At 39.8% G+C, this 7,455-nt stretch overlaps 2 non-coding genes across 2 annotated transcripts; both read right to left on the bottom strand.

The window, feature by feature from the left end:
* Positions 1–1,139: 1,139 nt before the first annotated feature.
* On the bottom strand, positions 1,140–1,221 carry TRNAS-GCU (transfer RNA serine (anticodon GCU)). The gene has a single exon. It is a non-coding gene; the product is annotated as a tRNA-Ser (tRNA).
* Positions 1,222–7,057: 5,836 nt separating this feature from the next.
* Positions 7,058–7,129, bottom strand: TRNAP-CGG (transfer RNA proline (anticodon CGG)). Its single transcript has one exon. It is a non-coding gene; the product is annotated as a tRNA-Pro (tRNA).
* Between the last annotated feature and the right edge of the window lie 326 nt (positions 7,130–7,455).

The following is a 7,455-nucleotide window of genomic DNA, read 5'->3' as shown; positions in this document are numbered from 1 at the left end:
GGTCAACTTAAAATATAATAGGAAAAGGAAAATTTGCAATATACTTTCTTAAAATTAGTTATGAAAAGCCTACAAGTAAGGAACAAGAACTCTAGTTCACAAGTGGAAATGCATTAGAGCCTGCGAAGTGCTTCCAGGAAAATTTGTCTGGTGTCCACTTGGTGGCTTATGAGAGTCCCACCCTATGTATAGTCAAGGATGTCACTTCCTAGCAGGCTAAGAACATTAAATATGTGTACCTCAGGGAAAGAGGACACCCTTTCTTTCAGTTTGGGGTACTTTAGTGGCAATGTGGTAGAGTGAAGAACATGTATGTAGCATCTATTACCAAAAAGAACAAATATTAATCTCAGAATGGGGTAAAATATTGCTTTATTGTTTCCTATTGATTCAACCTTCAATTCATTTAAAGTTGGGCTCAGATAGGTCCTACAAGTCGCTCTTCCCAGACTTTCCAACTATCTCCCCTACCAAATCCTGGGACACTGTGTTCCTCTGAATCTCTCTAAACCATGCTTCTCCTTACCATGTGGCCCTTACATGGGGCATCTTCATTTTCAAGTCCTCAGGGGTACGGTCTGGGAATGTCCAACCCAATCAATCTTCAGCAACAGGTTCTTGGTTCCATCCTTAAGCCGCATCCTGCCTGTGGCCTCTTGGAAAGAGGTTTGTGTGGTTGTCACTTGAAACCAACTTACCACTGAATTTCTTAATTTTTAAAAAACTCGTGTACTCATCTCTTCAGTGCTATACATTTCTTCAATTTTGGTCAGTAGATTTGTTCTTGAGAATCTAAGTAATTGAAATTCTACCTTGGTGTGTTTGCCCTGTTGAACATCTTTTTGATGAATTTATTTTACTGCTCATTGGAGTAATGACTTCTAAAATGAGGGACTAGAGAGACCAGACTCCAGTTTCTACCAGCTTCATCTGTCTTTCACTTTCTTCTCCTCCTCCACCTACATGAAGGAACTTTATCAAATGACAGTAGCCAATCAGCTATCAATGGGAACCATCATTGGGAAAATCCACACGTATAACAGTTGGGAGTAGGGAAGGGAGGGCAGGTTTCTCCTAGGTGGATTCAAAGTTGAGATCTCGGCAGATGGTCTTCCTTTCTCCTTAATAAAAGGCCAAGCCGACGAAGGTGGGATTCGAACCCACGCGTGCAGAGCACAATGGATTAGCAGTCCATCGCCTTAACCACTCGGCCACCTCGTCCACGTGTACTCGCCTCTTGGCGTGCTGTATTTCAGAGTTTATACTCGGGAACTCGCTGGCTATCCCGGAGAGAAAGACGCTTAGGAGACGGCTTAGACACGTCTGGGAGACGTGGAGGTGGCTAGCTTCCACACGAATGGACAAAGAACTGGGATCGAAAAGCTGCGACGGGGGCAAAAAACGGGCTTAGCTTTCACAGGAGTCATAAAATTGGTGGAGACGTGGTAGAAACACATCTGCCTGGGCTTTCACTCCCCTTTCTCGGGCTGCCTGGTCCCCGGCAGGAGGCGCCTCAGCGTCAAGTCCTGGCAGGCGGTGGGCGTGACGCGGCCAACCTGGGCTGAACCAGTTTGCTGTCACCGTCCCTCGTCAGGGGAGCCTGGGCCCGCGGGCCGAGAGCGCGGCCGGGTGTCCGCAGGGGCAGAGGTTCCCAGAGCCGGTTCCACTGGAGTCGCTGTCAGGGGAGCTGGCGAATGTGGACTCCTAATTCGTGGTTAATGAGACAGTCTGGAAAATTAGACGACGGATCTGAATAGGGCTCAATTTCTCTTCCGTGTTATTGCCGCTTCTACAATACTTTCGGGTGAAATTGCATAGAGAAGAATCTTTAACTTCGTGGGGCTCTCCTCCCGGGTCATCCGCATCTGAGGAACCATGAATTCTGTTTTCCTTCCAAATTCCTGTGTGTTTCTTGAGTGGCTTTCTAGGGGAAATGTTTCCCAACTTTCATTCTATATTCCAAGGGATGCGGTGCTAAAAATGTTGAGACTCACTTCTAGTGAGAAAATGATTCTGGGAAAGGGTGAAAAAAGCTATTTTAGCTGCTTTTTTTTTTTTTTTTTTTTTTGGTTTTTGATTGGTTTGTTTCATGGAATGAATAAAATGCACATGAATGAACACGAGTAGGGACTAATTCTGACTAATCATAATGAATCATAAATGTCTGACAAAAGAAGGTAATATCGAAGGTGAGTCTTGAAGAGCAAATTTTCTAGAGGTGCAAAAAATGAGGGTGTCCTAGACTGAGGAAAGCACGTGATCAAAGGTGAGTAGTATCTAGAAAACAGTTGGAAATCACTGTGGCTGGAGCGTTGAAGCACGTGAGTGGCTGATCAGGAAGCATCAATAAATCTGAGAATGGAAGGTGGTCATGAAGATTTTTCTTTTGAAGCCCAAGCAAATCAACCACAACAGGATGAACAACAGGAAACATGGGGGAAATCCTGTAGGAACGGATCCCTGCGGCATTTTCACACTCTAAGTGTGGGGACACTACCTTAGGTTGCTCTAACATTTTCTTGAGTGAAGACCACCCTTTGCTTGTCCCAAAAAATTAATCTCTCTTCTTAACCTGGAAAAGTCCTTATATTTTAGTGTTTGTTGCATTGTCCTGCCTGGATCTTCAACCTCAATTTAACCCACTTCCCTCCACCTTGTTTTCCATGCTTAGTCCAATTTATGATTTTGTATCAAGAAGAATCTATTTCCCGTCTCTTCCGACAAGTCATTTTCCCTCACGGGGTGCTCTTGACCTTTTTCATTTTAACCTGGATAAATGTTTTTATCCATACCTGGTTCTCAGTTTAAAGCTTATTTTTTTTTAATTAAAAATTTAAAACCAAAGTTACCCACACATGTTTAAAAATATCAAGTAATGCAGAAATATGTGTATGTAAAAAAGTGTTCCTCCCCCTCTTTGGTAGAGGCAAAGATTTTCAGCCATTTGGCTTTTTGTTTGTGTTGTTGTTTCTGTTTTTACCAACATGTCTCCAAATATCATGCTATGGCAGAGATGGCTAGTTGCCATCAATATTTGTGCTTTCCTTCCAAGAAATGGAAATTTAGTAGAGTTCATAGCCACCCATTAGAAGATTACAATGCACAACTTTCCTTGCTGTATGGTCATGTGGCCAATTTCTAAACTAGGGCATTAGAGAGAAAGTGGATGTAAAACTTCCAGGTTATGTCCAGAAGAGGAAAGAAATACCATTCACTTCTCTCTTCTTACTGTATCTGCTTGCTGGAAAAGGCAACATCATAGGAATGAAGGTGTCATGAAATATAAAGAGATTGGACCCAGCAACCCATAGAAAGGAGGGATCCATGAGATAGAAGACTGGAACCAACACCCTGGAGCCAAAGTATCACCCTGCTCTTGATTATACCTTCAAACTATTACATGAGAGATCAGTAAACTTCTGCTTCCTTCAAGCTACAGTTCATTGGGGTCTTTGTTACAAAGACAAAACTGTATTCTAATTAATACCGATGCTTTTATTTCTACTTTTTGATTTTTTAAGTTTAGTATTTTCTATTGATTACCCCTTATACAAAAAGAAGATTCACTTCTCTTTCCTCACCTTAAACACCACCATATACAGATACTCTTCCTATCAAATTTTCTTCCAAATATAATTATATCATAATGTGCATTGAATTAGTATCACTGTTCATATATTATGATTGGCAAATATCATTCACTGATCTCTCATGATATTTTGTTTCCTGAACATTAGATTTTTTTCTCAAATTACCACAAATAACCATAAATTTTTGCCAAAAGAAATTGGGTGTTTTCTATACTTGCTATACGGTTTTCATCCTGAGGTCTTCCTTCACCATCATCTGCATACTTTGTTCCCCTGGAGACCCCATTTCCCAAGTAAGTAGCTTCCTGAGAAAGAGTTTATTGGAGATAAGACTTTGGAATATTTGGGTATTGGAGAATATCTTTCAAGTTTCTCTAACACTTGATTGAATACTTGGTTGGGTATGGAATGCTAGGCTGGGGAATATTTTCTTTCAGGATTTTGAAAGAGTTCTCCATTTTCTTCTAGCTTCCAGTATTGCTTTTGAGAATTACAAAGTCATTCTAATTACTATGCTTCATTTGTAATTAGTTTTTCTCTCTTTCAGGATGATTTCTTTGTCCTCAATGCTCTGAAATGTCTGAAAGATATGCCTTTGTATGTTTGTATTTTCATTCACTGTTCTGGGACCTCCATTACATCATTAAATTTGGAAAATCATGTATTTCAGTTTGAGAAATTAGCTTGAATTATTTGTTTCTAATTTTCTCACTTATGTGTTCTCTATATTCTCACTTTACCTTTTTTCTGGAATTTCTTATTCTTGGATTTTAAACCTCCAGGATGTATCCTCTACTTTAAAAAAAAATTATTATTCTCTCCTAGTTACATTCTGTTTATACTTTTTAAATAGACTCTATTTTTTTAGGTAGTTTTAGGTTTACAGAAAAATTAATTCAAAAGTACAGAGTTCACGCATACCTCCTCCCATCCCCCACAGCTTCTCCTATTATTTACATCTTATATTATTTTGGCACATTTGTTACAACTGATGAACCAATATTAATATACTATTATTAACATGATTCATGTTAGGGTTTACTCTTCCCTTTAGACAATCTATGGGTTTTGACAAATGTATAATGACATGTGTCCATCATTACTGCATCATACAGAATAGTTACGCTGCCCTGTGCTCCACGTCTTCATCCCTACAGCCCCCATACCCCTGAGAACTCCTGATATTTTGTTTCTATAGTTTTACTTTTTCCAGAATGTCATATAGTTGGAATCATACACTATGCAGCCTTTTCAAATTGGCTTCTTTCACTTAGTAATATGCTTTTAAGTTTCCTTCATGTCCTTTTGTGGCTTGATAGCTTATTTCTTATTACTGAATAATAGTCCATTATACGGATGTACCACAGTTTGTTTATCCATTCATTTATTGAAGGACATTTTGGTTGTTTCCAAGTATTGACAATTATGAATAAAGCTGCTATAAACATTCATGTGCAGGTTTTTTTGTGGACATAAGTTTTCAACTCATTTGGGTATATAACCAAGGAGCATGACTGCTGGAGTGTGCCTTTATATTTTTACTCCACATTCTGGAGGATGTCTTTTACATTTTATTCCAATTACTCCATTACGTTTTTCGTACCTACTCTCACAATTTCAACTTTAAGAGACATTTGTACTTAAGAGTTACCCAGCATTCTCTTAAAAAAACAAGAATAGATATAATAACTTTCCTGAATGCTTTCTCCTCTCTGCATTATATTTTCCTCTATTTTTTTAGTTCACTTTTATCTCTGTCTTTCAGATTAGACATTAACTTTAGATGTCTAGTGATCTTTGGTTGCTGATCTATAGATATAATTAGGCCCTACAAATAACTGAAAATGAGATTATGAGGCCAATTTATTGATTGTGGGCTATATGATAAAGTGATCTGCCTGTGCCATTTACTATCAGACAATATATTTAACTCATCCTGCTTGGGATAGTAAAATCCCTTGAAGAAGGATCATTCATTCAATCTGCTTAGATGGCATAAAACTGACTTCTTGAATTCTGAGAAAATTCTTAAAGGACAGGAGTTGGAGGAAATTCTTTTTGAATCTCAAGCTTAATGAATGACACCATCTACTCCAAATTATAAAGTTAAATTACAAATAAATTATAAATTTATATTCGTATATACAAAGAGACAATATATTACACACCACTTCTGAATAAGGACCTGTATCTTCATACTTAATGGGTTCCCAAAGCTGATCAAGGAAAGATTAAACAGAACAAGGAAAGGTAAAAGGATCCATACTATTTCAGAACACCAAGACGAGCAGGGCCAGGTGAGCCTCTGTGGTGTCATGAAGCAAGGAAGAAACTGCGGTGGTGTGTGTATATGTGTGTGTCCACTTTCAGTTTTGGCCACATAACTACACGGTTATTCTGAGGAAATAATTTAGCTAGCATGAGTAAAGTAACTGGATTAATACCTTCCTCTCCATCCATTTTTCGTCTTCCAAATTTCCATACTAATCAATTCACCTGAGCGTTTTCAACAATTCCAAAGTGAGAGCTTTTCCTGGGGCCAAGGATAAGGGTACTGGTAAGTTTCCACGTTTGGGGTGGGGAAGACCTTGAACTTCCAGTATTAGCGATTGCTCCTCGTGGTTTTACTCTCCGGGGGGAAAAACTCTGGCCCGCAATATTCCCCGGAATCTACAGGTAGGCTCTGGTGCTATGTGCTTCTGTGGGAATTCTACACTTCTTCATAGGACGCATGATAATTGTAAACATTTAGTTACTTGTGATATTAAATTCCATTGAAACAAAACCTTCATTTTTTTTTTTTTTAATTCCTGGTCCTCCATCGCATTCCTGGCATCCAGCAGAGGCTGACACGCAGTATTCACTGAATATCGATTCGTTGAGTGAATAAGTGAATGAACTTTGACCAGGGAATGCAGGTCCATGGCGCAACGCAGGAAAAGAAAGAGGCAGATTACAGTGGGATTAAATGTAAACGGTTGATTACAGTGGGAGCCGCGGCAGCAGCAGCTGGTGTGACTTTTACTTTAGTCAGTGCGGTAGCAGTAAATGCTGCGAATCCGAAAATGATCACTCAAGTTGGACGTAGCAGTGGAAATGAAAATTCACGTCTCTACGAGAGGAAGGAAGGTACGGGTTGACCATAATTCACGCTTCCCCACCCTACTCAGTCAAGTACGCACACGCACGTACGTATGCACGTACACACGTACGCGCAGACTAGATGCCCAAGGCCTTCCCTCTTGACTTTTTTGGGAAGGGATCCACAGGAGAACTGGAACTGGGCCGGCGCCAGCAAACTCGCATCAACACTCCTGATACCTCCCAGTCAAGGAGATCTGGAATTAAGCACCCAGCTTCTCCGAAGGCAATCCTGCTGCCAATGTAATGAAAGCCCATCTTTCTGGCAATAATACTACAGAAAATACTTTTTCTGATTCCTTATTCCAATTGGTCGAAAAGGAGGCGGGCTCGTCCGGGATTTGAACCCGGGACCTCTCGCACCCGAAGCGAGAATCATACCCCTAGACCAACGAGCCACCTCTGCAAATAAAAAAAAAAAAAAAAGCACGCCCATACTTAATATAAAGAGAATTAGAATCAGATTTCTTTTTCCACACTTTGAGTCAGAAGGATGAGCCCCAATTTTCCTGACTATTTAATCAATATAACTGTATTTAAATTGCAACTAACATACATTTTGGGGCCTTATGATGACCTCTTAGCTTAGGCTCAAGTTACCAAATTTTTCATCCTTCCTCCGGTCAGTTGTGTAATAACCACTCCTAAGTGAATTCCCTCAGTAGACTAATCTGTGATTTAATTGACATGATTACATAATAAAGGTTACATTAGGGCAGTACTC

This window comes from Eubalaena glacialis, chromosome 7 (genome assembly GCF_028564815.1).
Source record: "Eubalaena glacialis isolate mEubGla1 chromosome 7, mEubGla1.1.hap2.+ XY, whole genome shotgun sequence".
In the NCBI taxonomy this organism is placed as follows: Eukaryota; Metazoa; Chordata; class Mammalia; order Artiodactyla; family Balaenidae; genus Eubalaena; species Eubalaena glacialis.
The sequence above is the reverse complement of the archived record's forward strand: the minus strand, read 5'-3'. Positions and strand labels throughout refer to the sequence as shown.